The 21,184-nt window shown below is 39.6% G+C and overlaps 1 protein-coding gene across 1 annotated transcript in view; it reads left to right on the top strand.

Moving 5' to 3' along the window:
- The window catches only part of Nrg3 (neuregulin 3), a 667,715-nt gene that overhangs the window by 370,356 nt on the left and 276,175 nt on the right, over positions 1-21,184 (top strand). The window contains exon 2 of the mRNA XM_008835598.1: positions 15,202-15,275. The gene's annotated coding sequence lies outside the window, so the exon portion shown is untranslated. The remainder of the gene's footprint in view (positions 1-15,201; positions 15,276-21,184) is intronic.

The raw sequence follows: 21,184 nt of genomic DNA, 5'->3' as shown, positions 1-21,184 counted from the left end.
CCCCTCTTCCCTCCTCCTCCCCCCTCCCCCTCTCCCATCTCCCCTCTCTCCCTTTCTTAGGCTTCTCCCTCTGTTAACTTATAACTCAGAGCTAGGAGCAATCCCATGATGTTTTTAGTCCCTATGTTAATGCATCATTCTCTGTTGAGGTTCTCATCCATCCTTTAAAATAATATTTGTTAAATATTTCAAAAGTTTTCTGTTTTCAAGTATCCCACTCCAGGTTCCTCGATATATTTAACTTTAATTGAGCATAAATTAAGAGATTGGAATACTGCAACATAGTAAGCCCAAAGACTTACACCACCTTTTTAGCATTGTCCAATTGATTGAATTATGTCATTAAATGACAATGAACATGTCATTAAACTTATAGTCTTATTTTTTTGTAATATGTACAATAAATATAAAACTAGAGGTCATATCTTACTAAAAATACTTAACAAAGCATACAACTTTAAAATACACATCAGATTTATGGGTGGTCAAGAGCAACAAGAGATAAACAGCTTCAGGTACTGTTTTAACTTTGGTTTCAAAGCAAGATTGACTACATGCCTTCCAGGTGCTCTGAGACTCAGGCATTCATCTCTCTCAGCTTCACTGCCCTCCAACATAGAACAGTGGTGGTACCATCTCCTTTGCCTCAGCAGCTGCCCTGAGGGCTGCTCTTTCTTACTTTTAAAAAGCACTCAGCATGTGCATCTGGCATGACATAGGCCTGCAGAAAAGCTGATTATTTCTTTTCCTGTTGTGCTATAAGATTGGAGATGTGCTTTTTGAAAGCACTTTCTGGTAAACTTATTCTAAGATTAAACACATAGGGGAATTTCATGCATATCGCACAGCGCTTGATTAAATGGCCTTCCCATCTTTAATGGTAGCAGAAAAATAATCACAAGGCAGTTATTGATTTTAACTTAACGCTTGTGTTCTGAGGGTTTCAACTTGCCAAACTCCCCAGTTAAGGACTCTTCCTCTAAACTCCGCTTGGAACCTATTATCTATGATACTGACTACACTTTGTCAACTTACCTGTGCTAGGTTACATTTGCTCTGTTTTAGTTAAACTTGAATGAGCCTATCTATGTCACTGCTCTTTGTCAGACTTGCCCACATTTTTGTGTGAATTGCTCAGTTCACAAAAGTGTTCAGATTTAGAATAACATTTTCACTATCCCAACTGATTCAAACTAGTAGCTTTGATATCCTCACTTTGCTTTGGTTCAAGGGTCAGGGGACAGGGAGGGAAGGGGGACTCCAGTAAACTGAACTGTACTGGCCACTCTCTGAAATAACTTATGTTTCCATTGGAATGAATTGGAAAAGTCCTGGATCAGGCAGGGCATATGAATTTCAGAATGACTTTGCATTTTAGGAGGAAATGTAAAACAGCAGAGGGAGTCTTGGATTTAGAAAAAGAACCTGTGGGTCCTGGTCCTAGTTCTGGCCCTTAGACCTTTTGATGTGCCCGATTCCTGTTTCATAACTTCCTCCTCCACAAAATGCAGCCACTGGAGCAGATGCTTTGACAAGGCCATGTCCATATGCCCAGTACAGGCAAAATCTGTATGTGCATCTGGTTTAATTTGGGTGGGAGGAAAAGGATCACGAAGGGACATGCTCCAGTGGGGTCTGCAGATTACAGCAGGTTTTGTGTGTGTGTGTGTGTGTGTGTGTGTGTGTGTGTGTGTGTTTCTCTGTGTCTGTGTGATATAGTATGAGGGGATTCCAGTTATAGAAGAAGGTCAGATTAAGAGATCACTATTTGATAGAGTCAACAGAAATCATAAGTCACATTTCAAAACTAAATGATTTGCTACATCATACATGGCATTACGAGGGAGCATATTTAAATTTTTTAATAGATTTTTATTTTTTATTTTGGTGTATGACTGATTTGCCTGCATGTATATAAATGTACCCTTGCCTGTCCTCTGATGTCTGCAGAGGCCAGAAGACAGTGTCAGATCCCCTGGAACATGAGTTACTGATAGTTATTAGTCACCATGTGGGTGTTGGAAAGGGGTCACATGTCCTCTGCAAGAGCAGCCGGTGTTCTTAACTGATGTGCCATCCCTCCAGCCCCATATCAGGAAGCAGATTTAAAATTAGAAATACACATATGCAGGCTATTGAGATGGCTCAGGGGCGGGGTGAAGTACAAGTCCAACATGCCTCAGGACCTGAGTTCAGATCCCCAGAATCTACAGAAAAGAAAGGCAGAGTGGAACAAGCATCTGTAATTTCAGCACTCCACTGGGAGGTGGGAGGCAGAGACAGGAGGGTCCCCAGGAGCCCAGGGGTCAACTCACCTCATACACACAATAGTGAACTCCTGGTAACCTGTCTCAAAGAAGGCAGAGGGTGCAGACTAACACCTAGGTGTCCTCTAACCTCCACATGCATGTGATGGCACACAGTACTTGCATGCACACACACACACACACACACACACACACACACAGATTAAAGAATGACATGCACAAAAATCCAAGTGCTCATAATGAAAAGCCACCAGCCATGGGCCATCCTGTATTCCTCCACCCCTAACTCCTTCCTGCATCATTTCCCCCAACCACAGGCAAGCTTATTATACTCTTTTCATTGGAGGTTTTCCTTTTTACTTATTTCGTATCTTTAAACAACACGTAAGCTTCTATTTCCTCATTTGCCAATGTTAGATATGGAGCATGAATGTTTTCAGCAAGCCAGGCTCCCTGCTCCCTGTCTCTTGTCTTTTCTTGACCTAGGAAATCATCATTATCTCAGTTTCCAAAGCTGCTCTTAATGACACTCTTTAGGGAGGAGGACAGTACGGTTAAGAAATGAGGCTTTTGAAGAGAACTCAGATTGGTCTAGTCACACTTCCCTGACTTCTTCCTAACAGGTTTTCAAACTTAGAGTAACGATTATGTTTGACTAAGCATCCATTTAAAACTACAAGCCTGTGCCTTATAAGCTTTTTTAAAGGCCAAATCCCACTTTCAACTCAGTCTGCATTACATGAACCTTTTTAATGTGAAATCACTTTCCATTCAGGCCAAAGCTTCTTTCTTCCTGATGAATGTCATGCATAATGAAAGATTATATCCATTTATCCACAGCAGTAAATCATTTATCACACAAGGGAGATACATTCACATATTGTGAATTCTGATCAAAGCTACCCACTTCCTCCAACCAGCAGAAATGTTGCACCTTGTCAGTGGATTGAACAGTACCCTGGGAGAAACAGGGGAAATTATACTGTTGAATGTGAGTTCAACCACTCTAGTGGCTTCTAAAATGGCTTTAAAAAGCAATCATGTTTCATGTAGAACTTTCTATGATCCAGGCATGTGAACTGGAAAAGTCTTTTCTTCTTCTCCTTCAGTTAATTAAATCAGAAACCTTTGAGACTTCTTGCAGCTTTCTCTGTGATGTTTGCCAACGGATCTGTGGATGACACTGTGTGGCCACTTTGCCCTCTTTCTTAGAGAGACAATAATCATTACCAGTTTGTTCTGAAGCCTGCTGTGAGCAGTTTATCAGTCTGTTTGTTAATGAGCGGGCCCTCTCCTGTATAATGCCAATCTCAGGGATGCATTTAAAATAGGAATTAGCTCTCAGATTTACTTTCTTCATAGTCTTTCTTACCAAGGCAGGTACTGTTTGGCTTTAGGGAACCACCCATTCAACCCAGGAAGAGAACAAGAATGACCTCTCTGATCTCCTGTGAATAACATTCTCCTACTGTCTCAGCCCTATGACTGTTTTCAGGAAACACACCACAGCCTTCCACATGGATCTGTTCTTCTATCTGATATTTTATTTACTTTAAGTATTTTATTTATCATTTTTATTTTATGTTTTTGAGTGTATTGCCTGCAAGTGTATGAGGATATTGCCCAAGGAGATGAGAAGAGGGTGCCGGATACACTGGAGCTGGAGCTACAGACTGTTGTTAGCCACCATGTGGGCGTTGGGAACCAAACCCAGGTCCTCTGCAAGAGCAGTCAGTGCTCTTAACTGCTGAGCCATATCTCCTGCCCCTGATCTTTGATTTTAAGCAACAATTGCCCTGTGTTGCACCCTGGCACTCAGTGCCTTTCAAATTCTGGAGCACTTAAGTTTTAAAAGTACACAGAAAGAGCAGGAAGGGCCCCCCTTTTACTTTCTATCCCACTCGCGCTGCTGGTCAGCAAGTTCTTATGTTTTTTTAAGATACTATGCAAAGTACAAGCTGGCGATCTCATTGAGGCAGACACCTGAACTCAATGTTTACAACCAGCATTGCCTCATTTGGTCATCCCACCTCTTGAGGCAGCCTATCATTGTTCTAGCTGGTCAGAGGCATGTATTGGAATATATATTCTAGCTTTCCGGAGTGTGTGAGCTCATTATAGGCCTTGTGTGTTTTATACAAGTGTACAGTGCCCGAGTCCCTTATCCTTATAAAAAGTCCTTGTAAAATGTATCAGAATGGTGATAGTTACAGTAACTATACTATACCTTAACTAGAGTTCTCACTGAACTATACAGATTCTTTAGTTCCCACATAGTAAGACTGCCTGATTTAGCAAATAAACCACAGTACACAAATAATACTTGATTTAATGTAAACAATTAATGCATTTTATTGAATATCCTAAGTATTTAATGACTGATACACATAAAAATACTGTTGTTCATCTGACATCCAAATTTACCTGGCATCCTTGATTTTATAATGCCAGGCTGGGCAGAAGAAGCACCATGTTGTGCCTTGGCTAGACTATAGATGCCAGCTTCCTATTTTTGTATCACTAATGGATAGGATTGTCTTCCCCCTTAATCTTTTTGTTCAAATATTTTATCATTTTCATTTTATGTATGAGTGTACTGCCTGCATGTATGTAAGAGCATCCATGCCATGCAGTGCCTGCAGAAGTCAGAAGAAGGCATCGAACTCCCCTAGAACTGGGGGTACAGTCAGGTGTTAGCCACCATGTGGGTGCTGGGAATCAACCCTGGGTCCTCTGCAAGAGCAGCTATTGCTCTTAACTGTGGAGCCCTCTCTCCAGCCCTCTCTCTCTTAATCTTGTGTATTGATGCCCTCATCCTCAGTGAAATTGTATCTGAAGTCAGGGGCTTTAAAAGACAATTAGGGTTAAAGGAAGTCTTAAAAGTAGGAACTGTGTCAAGTGGGAATACAGATTCAGAGGAAGTGGGAGAGAGAGCTCTTTATTGTAGACACAAGGGGATTTTCTGTAATCCACACAGAGACACCTCACCAAACCACACCATGGTAGCTAGTATCTTGATTGTCAACTTCTGGTGTACAGAAATGTGAAAAAAATAAATACCTGTTGTTTTTGGTTTTTTTTAAGCTACCCAGTCTTTGGTATTTTATTACAGAAACTGAGGAGTAATACATTAACTTTAGGATGTCTTATAGTAGCTTGCTTTTTTTTTTCTTTTTTCTTTTTAATCACTGAAATTGGGACTGATAGCAAAATCATTACTTTTCTAGTCTGAATCAACTCATTTTATAATTCTGAGAAAGTGGTTTGATTTTAAGCATCAGGGGAAGACTATAACTTTCTAGTTTCCCAATCTTTGTAACATCCTAAATTAGAAAGAAGAATGTTAGGGGTACATGTGACAATGAATTCTGGTCTGTTGTTACTGAGAAACATAAAGAAAATCTGAGAACCCTGAATTAACGAAGAAGGAGATGAAAAGAGCCAAACCCTCCTCTGACACTGCAGCCAGAACATAATGTACCACAATGGTGTGTTATTGAATGAATTTATAAGGAGTCATGGGGGGGATATGTACCCTAAATCCATAGTTACTGAGCACCTGATATCTCAAAGAGATCATCCATAGGCCTCTCTCTTCTTCTCAAGGAAGAGTTGAAGTTCATCCCGTATGCAAGGGTCATGTCTACCCCCCCCTTTTTTTCCTAAACAAACTATCTCCCATGGAAACAAATCTCATGTTTGTCACAATGGATCTTGTGTACACTAAGAAATTAGTACCAGGGCATTGTCTCAAATTAACATGGAGCACAATCCCATTTCTTCTCCACCTGACATTATTACCCATGATTCCACTGTTCTTTATAGGGGTGATTCTTATTTCCTGGTGTTTTCTGTGATATTTACTTTACAAAGACTTCTAAGGGGCCACCCTATTACTCTTTTATTTTTTTACATCAAAATTGGTTTATTTTTGGTTAAGATATAGTAAAAAATCAAAGGTAAAATGGAAAGGATGAATCAGTCAGCCCATGTAATTGTGCTGAATAATACTCTATTGCACCCTAAATGGTCCGGTACCTTCATTACATGTTACAACTTTTATTTTGTGACTGCAGTAATGAAAGTGAAGGGACAGTCAAGAGAAAATAGGGGCCAGGCTTCAATATAAAAATCAGAATGTTAACTGAGACTGATGTAGGGTTTCCTTAGAAGTGAGTCTCCCAGACAGAATGTGCCAAAATCGCATAAAGTGACAGGATATGGGTCACTGGCTGGTACTACCATTGGCTGATGTTGTATGTGCCCAGGGAGCTGCTGGAAACCCTGCCTTGGTGCTCCACTCCTGAGTGAGAAGAACTGCAGGCTGAGCAAACTCACATTTGCTACTGTGTCTGTTCCATGTATCACACTAAATCATTCTTCTCCTTTTCTTCCTGGCTCAGTGATGGAATGCAGCCTCCCTTCTGGACCTGAGCAGATAAATTCCACCTCACACAGTAAATCATTGCAGTTTGAAGTCAAAGAACTGACTTCCATCAGTTTTTGTTTGTTTTATTTCATTTATTTAACCACAGACACAGCTTGCTTTATTATGACAAAAATGGCCAAGTAGGGAAGAGAATATGTAAAGTTGTTAGGCTGTATTAAAATTTAAATGGAAAGGCTGAAAGTAAAAAATAATGAAGAAACTTACAACATAAAAGTTAGAGTTAGAAGAGTCTGTGTGAGAGAATATGTCTATAATAATCTGACAATCAGCATTCTGTGTAATTTACTTATAAATGTTAATTATATGCTAGCTCCATTGGTTTTTATATCCAAAATTGCTAAAGAGATAAATTATAAAACAAATTCCATGTTTTCTTAAGATTTCAAATATAGCCCCTTCAGTAAGATTCATCAGAGAGATGTTACAAGTATCCATTTCATCAGCCATGGAATTTGTGGTGTTTTTCAAAGATATTGATAACATGTAGGGGAAGTTCCACATCCTATAAGGCAGACGCTATCCTAAAATTTACACAAATACAATTCCAAATTCTTCTCTTCAGAGTGGAAAGGGTTGTGGAAAGGCTGTATCTACAGCTAATTTGTAGGTAATGTTAATGTCAAGTGCTTAACTTAAAGATTTTTTTCTGTCTTAATTAGTGCTCCTTTTTAAATAAGACCATTTAATTAAATTCTCAGTTCAGCCAAAGGAAGCTTACACTTTAATCAGTCTCACAATATATTCTCTATTGTCAAACCTAGATCTTAGTTGCATTTGATGAGTGGCTGGGGACATGAATTTGTTCTAACACCATTAAAGCATTCGAGCCAATGGCTCTAAGCTGCAGATCTTCAGACAGAAAGATTTCTGGTCCACCCAGCACATTTTTATTGAGTCTTCGTTTTGGAATCGTGATTCCTCCACTTTCTGACTTCTTGATATAGACAATTCACTTTACATAGCTATGACTCTGTCCTTCATTTTTGTTTGTTTTGTTAATTGGTTTGGGCTTTTTTGTTTTTTAATCCAAGCTAGTCTACCATCAAGAAGTTGAAGTTCCACTAGCATTTGATCGTCATCTCACTAGTGCCCATCCCCAACTGTGGCAACCTACAATTCTACAGTTTCTTCATTCAGTGTTTTAGATTCCACAGATGAGTGTATTCTCTAGAATTTATCCTCTGTATTCAGTTGGTTCCACATAATACAGTGTAGTTCAAGTTCAACTGTGATGTCCTAGACAGAGTCAAAGTCTTTTATTGTGGTTGAAAGTATTCCATTGTGGATACATGGGATGTTTTCTTTACTCAGTTATCCTTGGGTATTAAAAGGTACTTAGGTGGATTCCATACCATGGCTGTTATGGATAACACTCCACATAGAAATGCAGACACCCCCATTGACATATATCATTTTTGATTGTATATCCAAAGCAAATTGTATGGCAGCTAGATCATATATACAATAAGCATATTTTCCACTTTTTGAGGCAGTTCCATATTGTTTTCCATATTGGGTATACTAATGTACAGTCCCAACAATGGCATCAAAGAATAAGAAGTTCAAGAGACACTGTATCATGTGGTGACTATACACAAAAATATTATGTTCTAAAGTTTTTCTGAGAACATATCTAAAATATTCTTATCAAAAATAAATGGTGCATAGGGAAAACCTATGTTATTTGATTAGACTGTAGACAATGTACATTTTAAAATGTTTTACATCATAAATAATTTGTATTTATAAATAAAAAGGCAAAATTTTGTTATTCTTTGGTAATAGTTCTCTTGGAGATTTCTCCTAGTCATAGGTGATGAGTGATTTTAAAAGCACTAGAAAATTCAGGACATTTCTTTTTAAATCTGTTAGTATCTGCGACATAGGTTACCAAAGAATATTTTGATATGGGATAATAATTTATAAACTAAGACTTTCATTTTTAAGTAAATCAGAGTTTCCATTCATGATACTTAGATGATATTTTCAAATTATTAGTCTTGTGGAAATTGTAAAGTGAATGTCAATCTATTTATGTAGTGAATTTTCATGGAGAGTATCAGAGTGTTCAAGGTTAGACAAAGCTTTACCCTGAGTCTGCATAGAGAGCAAACTTCTATTGCGGGATCTTGGAGTTGCAGAGTTAACTTTTCTCAGTACCAGCTCCATCACTTGAAATGCTGGGATAATAATTCAAGGAATAGTGAAAACTAGACCTTATTGAATGCTTACTGTTTAATTTGCTTTCAATTTTGCTATGAGAAAAACACTGAACAAAACCAACTTGCAGAGGAAAGGGTTCATTTGGCTTACAGCACAGTCCCTCATCAAGGGAAGCCAAGCCAGGAACTCAGGGCAGGAACCTGGAGCACAGACCATGGAGGAGGCTGCTTATTGGCTTGCTCCTCTGGCTTATACTCAGCCTGCTTTCTTATACAACACAAGACCACCTGACTAGAGGTAGCAGCACTCACAGGGGCCTGGTCCCTCCCACATCACTCAAAAAATCAAGAAAACGCCCCACAGACATGGCCACAGGTCAATGCACTGGAGATTCCCTCTACACAAGTGTGTCTCCTTGACAACTGAAGCTATCCAGCACACTTACCATGATCCATGTTTATCATATCCTTTATTACTAATTATGATTCTAGATGTTAGCTACTGTTATCATCACTTCACAGATGAAGGATTCAGAAAGGCTAAGCAGCCAGCAAGCCTTAGACCCAGGATTCAAAACCAGCCTGTGCTGTAAACCACTCAGCTTCCAAAATGCTAAGTGTAGTTATATCATGGTCTCTCCATTTTCCCTAACCAAAGACTTGCACTGAGGGCCACTGACAGAAGACAGGGCAGAGTAGTGGGAGTGGCTGCCCTCTGTCAAATCAACATTCAATACAGTCTTAAAAATGAGAGGGTAATTCATTATGTTCAAGTATCTACTTCCTTATAACATCAAAAAAGAATGACAGCATTTTTTTAATAGAATAAAAGTTTGTATGTTTAAAAACTAATGTATCTGCAACCATTCATTTAATGTAATCAAATTTTATGGGTTTTTGTTTGGTTAAAATCAATCATTTTCCAAAAGGAAAGCATGTACACATCCTATAGAATTTTTACAGATATCATGTATTGCACAAGAATTGAAACAACCATTTAAGTATATTTATATTGTTCATGTATTGTTTTTATTTTACATTGTATAAAATCCATCCTGGTGGAGGCAGGTATAAGGTCCCTATATATGAAACTATCCAAAATACCAAGCATTATTTCTGGGGTGGTATCATGCAGATTTTATAATGTATGGTTTAAAATTAGGAAATAAAGTCACTAATATCATAATTCACACAAAGTGTACTCATACAAAAACTAAATGAAAAAGTCAGACTAGAAATCCCATCACATTATTCATGATGATATAAATGAGGAAAATGGGTTATTAAAGACTGTGTGTTTGCTGAACCATTTATGTATGTAATCCGTTCCCCGAGAAGATGAAGACGGTGGGAAGAGGTGTCAGGGGAGCAACAAGAAGCCCTTCCACTGAGCATGAAAAGGGATGAGGAAGAGAGCAGGGCAGCTCACTGGTGTGACAGGTTTTGTTTTATTTCTGTTCTTTATTTTGTTTTTCTATAGGAGATTGAAATTAGAAAATAATCTGGAAGCATAGAATGGTTACGGTGACACGTGAGAGTGCTTCAACTTTTATCCATAGACCCTAGAATAGCTAGCTCTAAGTTAGATGGGAAATATGCTCAAACAAATAAGCTTGTATATGAGGATTGTATGAGAAGAGATGAAAACGGTCTGAAGTAAGCCATGGGCTGTTGACTGCAACTGTTGCTTCAAGCTAGCCAAAGATGATGGTTCCAGTGGGAACATGAAACCTTGATCATACCATTCTATTAAGTTTGTTCTTTGACACTTTTATAAATGTATATAATGCATTCTGCGTCCTCACATACCCACCTAGTCTTATCCTCTACACACTGCTGCTGTCTACCTCCTTCCTCCCTACAGACCCTTTTCCTGTGTTCATGTTTAGTTTGTGTTATGAACCACTGATTATAATCCTGTCCAGCTGAGTGACCATAGGTTTGGAACTATTCACTGGAGTTTGGTGGGTTCACCTTTGGATACAAAAACGGAGGACAATAAATGTCCCTCTCCCCAGAATCAATCTGTATCCAATACTTCATCAGGGAGGGATAGGGCCCAGGGAGCCCCTGCCTCATCCATGGCCGGCTGTTGACAGCCCCAGTCTTGTACAAGTCTAGTGCAGGAAGACACAAGTGCTGTGAGATCATGTTACATTGGCTGTGCCATGCCCTGAAGATGGCATTTCACAGCCCTTCACCCTACCGTACATTCCTATGTTCTTCCCATTTCCTCTTCTAGGACATTTCCTGAGCCTAAGAGGAGGGATACGGACATCCCGCTTGTGGCTTAGCACACAACTTTCATTTATCCTGGTACCTTGAATAGTATACAAGTTTTATTTTTTCTGAGTACCTTGAATAGCCATGAGTCTCTATATCCACCGCTGAATTCATTCACTGTTCACTTTCCAGGCAGGGAGTTCGTGGGACAGTGGAAGAGTGCCAAGAAGACTAAAGTTATCTCCTTTGGGCACCCTTTATATGCAGTTGTGGTGATATATTGACCACTTCTGTTTCATCACACCAGACAAAACAACTACTGAATTCCAGCCAGAGAGGATACATTTTGTACTGCCTCATCTTGATTGGTATTCATGGCTCTTCTTTTGGTCACAGATTGTCATATAAATGTTTTTACTAAAAACAGTTATTGGACATTTCCCCAGGGGCAGGCAATATAGAGGAGAAAAAAATGTTACAAAGGTGATGCCTATTATTTCAGATGCAACTGGACAAGTGGGAAGGCAGAGAGGGTAAATCTTCCAGAGTGTTTAGAAGAGAAAAAGGCATGTCTACATTTGAAACCACACTACTGTGTCCTACAGGATTGGGCCCAGAGGCTCATCGTGGGTGGGACCTTGCTGACAGTACAACTGGGCTTACACAGTATCCAGTCCTCTCCTCACACGAGTCTGCTTTAGCCAGCATCCAGTCTCTTATTTCTGGGAAACCCTCCTGTTGTTACCACTGTGTCATCTCACCTGCCCTATTCTGCTTCAGTATTACTTCCCAATGCTGCTCCTCCCTGTGGCCTCTGAATTTGAAACTAAAACAAACTGCATGTTCAAGAACTGGCTTGTTTCCAGAAAGGCAACTCCTCCACTTCATTGTAAATACAGGGTATGGCAGTCTAGTTTTGTCCAAATTAAAATGTCTAAGCTTTTGAAAACTGGGTTTGCTTTGTAGTTATTTCACAGTTGATAATACGTCTGTATCTTGTTTTCTGGTTTTATTCACACAGCCCTCTGCTTCCTGTCCTGTCCCTGTATTAGATCATGCCATTGTAGAATCAAAAGTTGCCTGTAAAATACTTGGGAATGTTGTGACTTTGAATATGGTGGCTGTCATGCAAAGCTCTAAATGACAACTATAAAGATGGCAGGGACAGGTAGACTGAGCGGAGCTTTCAAAGCAAACAGAGTCCAAAAAAAAAAAAAAAAAAAAAGAACACAAACCCAGGAAAGGCAAAATGTGTGTCCTTTAAAATAATATATTTATCATCAAAGTTTACCAGGCACTTTTTGTTTTAAAGTTTTTACACTTTTAATTTGAGGGTGTACAAGAAGAGGTCAGAGCAGTTTGTAGGAGTCAGGTCTCACCTTTCAGCATGTGGGGATCAAAATCAGGTCATCAGGCTTGGTGGCAGGCACCTTTACCAGATGAGCCATCTTCTGGCCCTTTTAAAGCCAGTAAGTACAGGGTATTCCCAGGTGGTTTCCCTTCCAAGTACTAACCAAGCCCCACCCTTTTTAGTTTCCAAGATCAGGTGAGCTCAAGTGTATTCAGGATGGTGCAGCTGGTAGACCGGATAGACTTTGTAATCTCATTCATCATGTCATGTTTTAAGATGAAGAAACCAACCATTCTAGTATATAAATTTATCTCGTTCTTTCTACTTGGCATCTTTCAAAAAGAAAACAATAAAAGGAGCAGGAACACTTTTGCTACCCTCCAGAATCAATGTAACAGAAACAAGCAACACAGTATTTCTCAGAAGGCATGTTTATCCCACCCTGAGAGAAGATCTGCCGAACTCAATCTACACAGTAGGAGTGCATTTGAAGACTCTTTCCCCTTTGAATTTCATCTTTAACACCTCCATAAATCCACCCTCGCTTTGACAGTGCTTGCTAGTAACACTCCTCCACCTTCAGATAAGGCTCAGCTTATCAAGGTGGCAACTTCTGTGATTTTTCAATCAGAATTTTAAAGTTATTTTTCAAACCTGGCACCGATTAGCAGTGATTTGAACCTCCTTCACAATGGAGCAGGGCTTGCTGTGGCGAAGTATGTGGCTGCAGGGCTCCCGGTGGACTTCCTAGCCTGAGCTAAGCTGCTGCAACATCACCAGGTTCTATTGCCTACATCCCACAGGTGTGAAGCAGCAAGAAAATTCTCACCCTGCATTTCTCATAACACCCCACCTGAAAGCTCCCATGTGGGCTCAGCTTCATGGCAAATCCATTTAAGACTAGGAAAATTTCAAACCTTTTTCCTTATTTTCTTGTCCACCCTCAAACAGAATAATGCATTTTCAGTAACAATGAAGTTTTAAAAAGCAAAATAAAATAAAAAGCACTCTGCCTTGAAGCTGCCATCCCTCCACGATGCCAGTTTCATATAATCTAGCATATAGACAATAAATGAAACTTAAAATCTTCAATATGTGATGGAAATAATATCTCAGAAAGTGCATGCATGTGATAACACATACCCAGGACATAATTCAGAATCTAGGGAAAATGAAAAATTAAAGTATTGGGGCACCGATAATTCTAAATAAGGGGAGACAGCAGATTCAGGGCAGCTTTCAGAAAACAGAATTTTATTTGCTTCAGTCTGAATTTTTACTGTTAAAAAAAACCAATGATGTGCCTGCTTTATTCCAAGCACAATAAGGATGTATTTTACAGATGCGAATGTGTTGGTTGGAGTAAATATTTTTTCAGGATTCTGAGATTTCTGGGATGTCTATATTTCTATATCTCAGAGATCCTTGTTCTCAGTCTAGGAGGAAAATTGCCAGCTGCACTTGACAGTGCTAGGGTTTAAAAGGCACTGAAGAGAGCCTGTCCGATTTACCTGTGTTCCAATTTGGCTGGAAATGGAAGGCAGAGAAATGGTCTAGGTACCGTTCAGTGCTACTCTTCCAGTTGCAATAAACCTCATCTAATACTTTATTACACGCAGAAAACAAAGGAAAAAAATTTCCAAGGGAAGAATCCACAGTCCTCCTCTGGAATGCAACAGTCTCTTTGAATGCTTTTTGTCAGTTTCACAGATTTCCAACAAACAGGATTGTTTCTCGAATCTGATTTTGATGTTAGCAGAACTATTCCCACCCTCCTCTGTAAACAGGGCATATTCATCTCACAGGTGACAATAGATGCTTTTCTGCTTAGTTCAAGCATGACAGATTAAGCCTCATGCAGACCTGGAAACATCACCTTCCCACTCAAAGACTCTTCCAAGGTGGTGTTTGAGGCCCTGGCTGCATTTTTTCCTTAAACTGCCAGGAGATGTGCTGCCGTTGTCTGAGCTACGGGAGCAGTCTTAATTGAGTGCACGGATGGGATTGGCAGGGCCTTAGGGACGTGACCCATCGTCGCTGCTTCCAGGGCATTCGACGAGCTCCACACACTTCACTCCCTTCAGGGTCTTTGCCTTGTACATCGCGGGGCACTTTGCACATGTTTGCTGACTATAAACAAGTCAGGGAGACTTAGAAAAGTGCTTCTCAGACTCTGCCAGGTGAAATGCTGATATTTCTGGTAAAGAGATTAGGTGACAGTGATGGGGGAAATAGCTAAGGAGTAAATTCAAAACGGTAAAATCAGCAAAGGAGTGAAGCAATAAAACACAAGGAAGTGAAGCAGTAAGCCACAATCTGTAACTGATGTGTTATATTAGAAAATGGCGCCTGCAGTAGGATGTTTATGAATGCATTTTGGAGACCAGTATTTCATACAAAGAAACTCACATCTGCTGCTGCCAGAATTATGATAGGACGGTAACAGTTGTCCAGTCTTTGAGAGGGGTGACTGGAGATGCTGGTTGTTCCTGGGGCACTGCATGTACAGCTGTAAAAGAAAAGCTAAATTGTTCTGAGTAGTTTTGTTTTGCTTCTTTAATGTTTGTTTTGCACAGAAATAAATAATAGGCTCTGTCTGAGGATATTGGAAACAGGTTGAATCAAATAATACCAAAGCCTGAATATACTGTTCTCACTTACATGTGAGTTGGTCGCTATTTTATTTGTTGAAACCTTGTCCCTTTGACAACCACATGCATATATATGTCATTTGTCCCCTTTCCCCAGGTGCAAAGAAGGCTACCAAGGAGTACGTTGTGATCAGTTTCTGCCGAAAACAGACTCCATCTTATCAGATCCAAGTAGGTCAAGCCTTTTTCTTTTCTGTAAAGTGATGTGAAAGTGACCCTGCCTCTGAAGGAAGGTCATTAATTCTGCTTAAGTTTGTGTTTCAAACTGCTGTCTCTATGCCAGGGACGGAAAGTGGTTACAGGCATCAGTGTTCAAAGCATGATCAGAATTTACTTAGTCCTAATCCTCTCTCGTGTGACACAGGGCCTTCAGGTTTAATGCCACCCTGAAGCTCAGGTGGGAGCCAACCCCAGACAAACCCTGTTGCTTATTTCGCAGGTTCGTTCCCCAATACCATATCCTGTTACAGAAATAAGGACATAGAGACATGGGTTATTATTAACCATACAGCATCCTTGAACAACTACATTTTCATAATGCTTCTGATACTTTGGTCATTTGTGTTAGTGATAAACATGTTAACATTTACTTTACTGAAATAAGAAAATATGCATATAAAACTGCAGGACACATTTTCAAACAAACTCCCCTCCTCATGCTGACCCATGCTATTTGAATATCAGGTATTATAATACTAGGGAATTTGTTAATTTTTCTTTATGAAAGATGATTTACCACCAAACATATTACTAGCTCCAGTTTGAAGATGGATTCAAAAGTAACTTCTTATATGAAAATGCTCAGTTCTAGTTAAGAGTAAAATTTTTACTTTAGCTATCAGAGTTTTTTGCTCTTTCAATTGCTGCTACAATTGAATCACTGCTAAAGAAAGGAGATTGTTATTGAATTAGCAATTTAGTTCAATGAGGATAATGATAGACATTTCCAAATTGTAAAGGCAATGTTATGGTTTTGTGCATTTTGAACATGCATCACAAGGACATTAGAAAAGTATTTTGCATTGACTATAGATAGACATAGCCCTGCTGGTCCTTGTGGGTTTTCAAACATAAAGAATATGTCTGGTCATCTTCAACATTTTTTTCAAATGTGTATTTTCACTTTTCCTATAAATTTCTAGCTGCATTTCCTTGGTTAAATGCAAATTTATTTAAAATAGATTAAGAGGTGTTTTCCTTTAATTTGAATGCCTTTTATGAGACAGACAAGGTGGTCTCATCCCTTTAATCCCAGCAATCAGGAGGCAGAGGCAGGGGATCTCTGTGATGAGACCAACCTGGTCTCTATAGAAAGTTCCACCTGTTGCGATTCTGTCTCAAAAACCAAAAAAAACAACAATAAAAGAAACCAAAACCCAAAAGTTTTCTCTTTAAAAAACAAACTATATATATATGAGATGATTTTAAGGAAGTTACAAAGCAAATTTGAAACATAATACAGAATTCAGTATACAAATGGTTAAATAATAGGATAAAGCACCCCACTATGTTGTAATTATTCTTGAAATCTTAGTTCTTCTTGAAGGAAGTGAAAGGGGCTAAAAGCCAGCACCCAATCCAGTCTTGGAGACCCTATTCTCTGAATGTTAAGTACTCTTCTCCAGCTTAGTAGAGTGCTCTGTATCTTATCTTGTATTTGTGGCTACTTGATGAGCTGGTGTCTGAAAGTCTATTCAGGACTGTAGTTGGAGAGATATATTTTGGATATTGAAAACCCTGCATAAAGGATGGGCTAGGTGATTCATTCTTCCCCTTTCCTTTATGAAATCTATTCCCAAATGTGTCTAGTTTCTTTTTCTGACTTCCATTACCTTCCCCCTTTCTTTCCACCAGGTAAGTCCCAGGGATGGAACTCAGGTTCTCTAACTTGATGAAAAACACATTTATTGTGTTTTCCTTAGTTCAGAATTCTGTAAAGTAACATCTCACTGTTTAACCCTCAAATTGCTAGAATTCCTTGAAATGCAAAATCAAGGATTTCAAGCATTAAGAATCCATAGATGAATCTCCCTGAGTCATACAATACATCATGCATTCATCCAAGCATATATTTATTTATGAGATCACTAATTCATTTCAGAAACTTTTCTAAGCAACTACCAAGAGCCATCAAATCAGTAAGATTATGTTAATACAACAAGATTTCAGTTCTGAGGACCCTACAGACTAATGAGAGAGAATAACTTGTTTATGTATAAACACAGGTAAGAATTTAGTGTAACATTTATTTCTCCTTTTAAATGATGGTGGCATGTTCATTCAACACCCAAGTCTCAGACTTCTCATCTGAATGATGATAATAATGGTGCCTTTTGTATATCATATGGAGATCAGATATGGGCAAAGTTAGTGCCAGAGAAGTTTTGCTCATGTTTGTAATCATTACAAATATGTATTTAGATGTTCTGCTTGCCAGAAACTGTGCCAAAAGGCTTTGGCTAGATTATTTCATTAAATCTTCACAACCACAGACTAGTGTATTGGAAATGGCTCACATATTATAGATGTGGAAATGAGACCTCAGCGATGCTAAATAACTAGCTCAAAGTCATGCAGCCTGTTAGCACTGTAGTCTCACTTCTCTTCCAAATGACTCTAGGGCCTGAGCCCCCTACTGTAGGGCCATTTCCTCCCTCTTCTGGAACCCTTCCCCCACTGCTTATTTCCAACAGGACATTTATCACTCTAAATTTCATTGACTGAAATTCAATGACCTGCCGCCAACATCATTCTGAGGAACAATATTTGCACAATTTTCATCTCCTAATGCAGCAACTTGAGCTTCCATTGAGATTTAAGTCCCTAATGAAATTTCCTTGTCAAAATTCTCACTGAAGGATTGTTTAATTTGCCAGTCGTGATATCTTGGAGTGACTTCATGCTTGGGAAATAAGCATTTCTCCAGCACTCTACATTTCTCCTTCTTTGTCCCTGCTCTTCTTCCTGTTTCCCTTTCTTTTGCTTTGCTCCATGCATGCTTTCTAATGACTGAAATCCCAAAACTACAGAGTGTGGCCCTGCTCTTTTATTCTCCCGTAGACAATGCAGAGCTGGTCAGAAATGGGCCCCTTTGACAAGACATTCTGAAAAAAACAAATGTCATGTTACTCTATTGGAGAAAAGGATATGACGATGTTACAAGGAGAGCTTCTGTGGTTGCTCTGATAAATATATGGGCCCTAAAATGTGCCATTCTAGAAACTCATCCTTTCTGCCTACTCCCCCAAAAACCTATAACAAACTCCATTGTAGAGACCATATATTAATAAAATTGAACTTAAAATGTGTTTGGATGTCTGTTTTTGGTGGAAAACATACTTATGTGTATGACTGCCCTTCCTATAGATTTAGTATACTGCAAGTCAGTGTCACATCACTAGATTGAGTAGTATCAATTTAGGTGTAAGATAGGAATGTGGTAAGATAAATGGACTTTGGTTCAGATCAAGAGGAGGTGACTTTCTGTGGAGAAGGCTGAACCACTTCATTGTAGCATCACATGTCTATACCGGTCTCCTGCTATTGACCCTGCACATGGATAGCAGGGGTCAGCTTCCCCAACCTTCTTGAACACTTCTAATACAGTTATTGTTATTCCCTATCAGAAAGGGTCAGGCTACAGATTTCTTCCTGAATTCTCCTTCTGATCATGCATACCCGCCCAAACCAGGTATTATCCTCAGCCTTGAAGCAAAGCCAGATGGAGCTAGAGAGCCACAAACTGGTGAGGATTTGAGCATAAAATGTCCCTCTTGTGTGTATGTCAATGTGAGTTCTCACCAGAATCCTGCACATTGTGAGACTGGGAGGGGTTCCAAGAGTTAGACTCACAGAAGAATTAGGGAAAGGGTGGGATAAAGAAGCTGCCATCTGCAAGAGGGTCCTCCTCCAGCCATCTGGACATCCACGTGCCCTCCTTGCTCCACTAGCATCCAATAACCCACATTCCCATGGCTGTGAAAACAGCTGACAAGGCTGTGGGCCTGAGCTTTGGCAAGCATCCGATTCAGCTTAAACCCTTGAGTCATCTGCATTGGAGGATGGAAGACACCCTCTGGTCTAGTTTGTTACCAGACATTTTGGAAAGGCCCACTCAGGGTGCCACATGTTGCCAGAGAAATCAGAGTTCCTTTTCAGGGTTCTCATTCTCAGCATACTTCAAAGGAAGCTTAAAGACATTTTCATTAGAGTTTAAAACAAAAGCTGACATAACAGTCAAGCTATAGATCTCAGCATCTGCCTGGAAGAGGAAGACGGAGAAGAAGAAAGGTAGCAGTACCACATGGCAGAAGGGAAGAAGGAATGGCTTCAGAGAAAAACCATAAGCACCCCAGAGTATCTGGGGCAGCACACACAGGCTCTGACCAGCACACAAAAGAAAACAACAGAAAGGAAGAAGGAAAGGTTAAGAGAGCTGCAGAGCTGTGTGGCTCCATATGGATGCCACAGAGGACTGGGTTTCTGGGAAGGAAAAGCATATTATCTCATTGAAAAGATCATTATTGCTCTCATCTCGTTAGCATGGCTTAAGACTAATCAACCTTTCTGACATGACCTCTATGCCAGGTTATTGGCAGGTCTGACTAGATTAATTCTCATGTTTTCAGCGACTCAGAATGTCAGTTCACCACGTAGGGCCAGAGAAATAATTTAGGTTTTATTTTTTTGACCAGGAGAAAGTATCTTTGCCTTAGTGGGCATCAGCAGAGCCCTAACAAAGACTACTGTAACATTCTCCCTTCTAAAGAAGTAACACCAATATAAATTTTTTCGATGGGTTGAAATTGATCAATGGATATAACCCATTTTTTACCAGAAAAATCTAGAAATCCAACTCTTAAGCTGTTTAACAAAAAGAATTAGTCTCTGGCCTGGAGATCTGGTCCCTCCTTCATGTGTATTCCCCAGATGAGGATGCACGTTTAGGAGAAGATAAAAAAAAACTATAGCTTTCATCTGGCATTCTTGTCCAGAGGATCAAGGCCTTCCCTGAACCTTCTACTTTGGTTTCTTAGCCCTCGATTTTCTGTTCAGTTTGTCCTCCCTCCTCATCAATACAGGCTAACATTCATTTGCCCTGGGATATCTTTGCATCTTTAAACCTAGGCCCTTTTCTCGGAGCATCTAGAAGATGCCAAGAGCCTGGTCTGGATTCAGTTTGAGGGGAAACTATTGAAAAAGATGATAGGAAGCTCTACTCCCATTATCACCACGAGCTGTGCTCATGTGCGTCAGCTTCTGTATTCAGGCTGCACTGTTGCAGTGATAAGGCACCATGGCCAAGACAACTTCTAGACAGGAAGAGTTTATTTGTCCTGTGGCTCCAGAGTCCATATTGGTAGAGTGGCATGGTGGCAGAGAAGGCCAGAGCTGAAAGCTGAGTACTTGTATCTTCAAGCAGGCACAGGAAGCAGAGAAACTAGAAATTCTGCAAGGCTTAGGAGCTCATTGCCCTTCCCTAGTGATGTGCTTCACCAACCTGGCAACACCTCCCAAAGGTTCTGTGACCCTCCCCAAACAGCACCATGCACTGGAGACAAAGTGTTTATGTATCTGGAGCCTATGAAGGACATTCATTCAAACCCTCATAGTTTCCTAGGAGTAATCATTTCAAGAATCAAAAAAAATAAAAATAAAAAATAGGGCTGTAGAAATGTCTCAGCAGTTAAGGGCATTTTGAGGACTAGAGTTCAGTTCCCAGCACCCAGTCTGTGGAATGGTGTTGTAAAATCTGTCACTCCGAGTATTTTCTGTGCTTTAAATAGAAACAATGGCAGAGGAATATCTGATTTTGACCATGTCAGTCTGAATCTCATAAATCTGTCAGTTCTGTCAACTCTATGGCATTTTCACATATGTAATTGCTAACCTCTTTAAATCTGTAACTTTCAATTGTATATAGAACACCAAAGTTTATGAATCATACTTACAAGATATCATTTTAATGATGCAATAATTTTGTTTACAAGATCATTTTGCTCTTGAACTACATATGAACACATCTGAAATATATATGTATGTGTATATATATCCCATATAAGTATATTATACATATATAT

This window comes from Nannospalax galili, unplaced genomic scaffold (assembly GCF_000622305.1).
Source record: "Nannospalax galili isolate Female #2095 unplaced genomic scaffold, S.galili_v1.0 scaffold57, whole genome shotgun sequence".
NCBI lineage: Eukaryota > Metazoa > Chordata > Mammalia > Rodentia > Spalacidae > Nannospalax > Nannospalax galili.
This window is presented reverse-complemented; position numbering and strand designations above follow the sequence as displayed.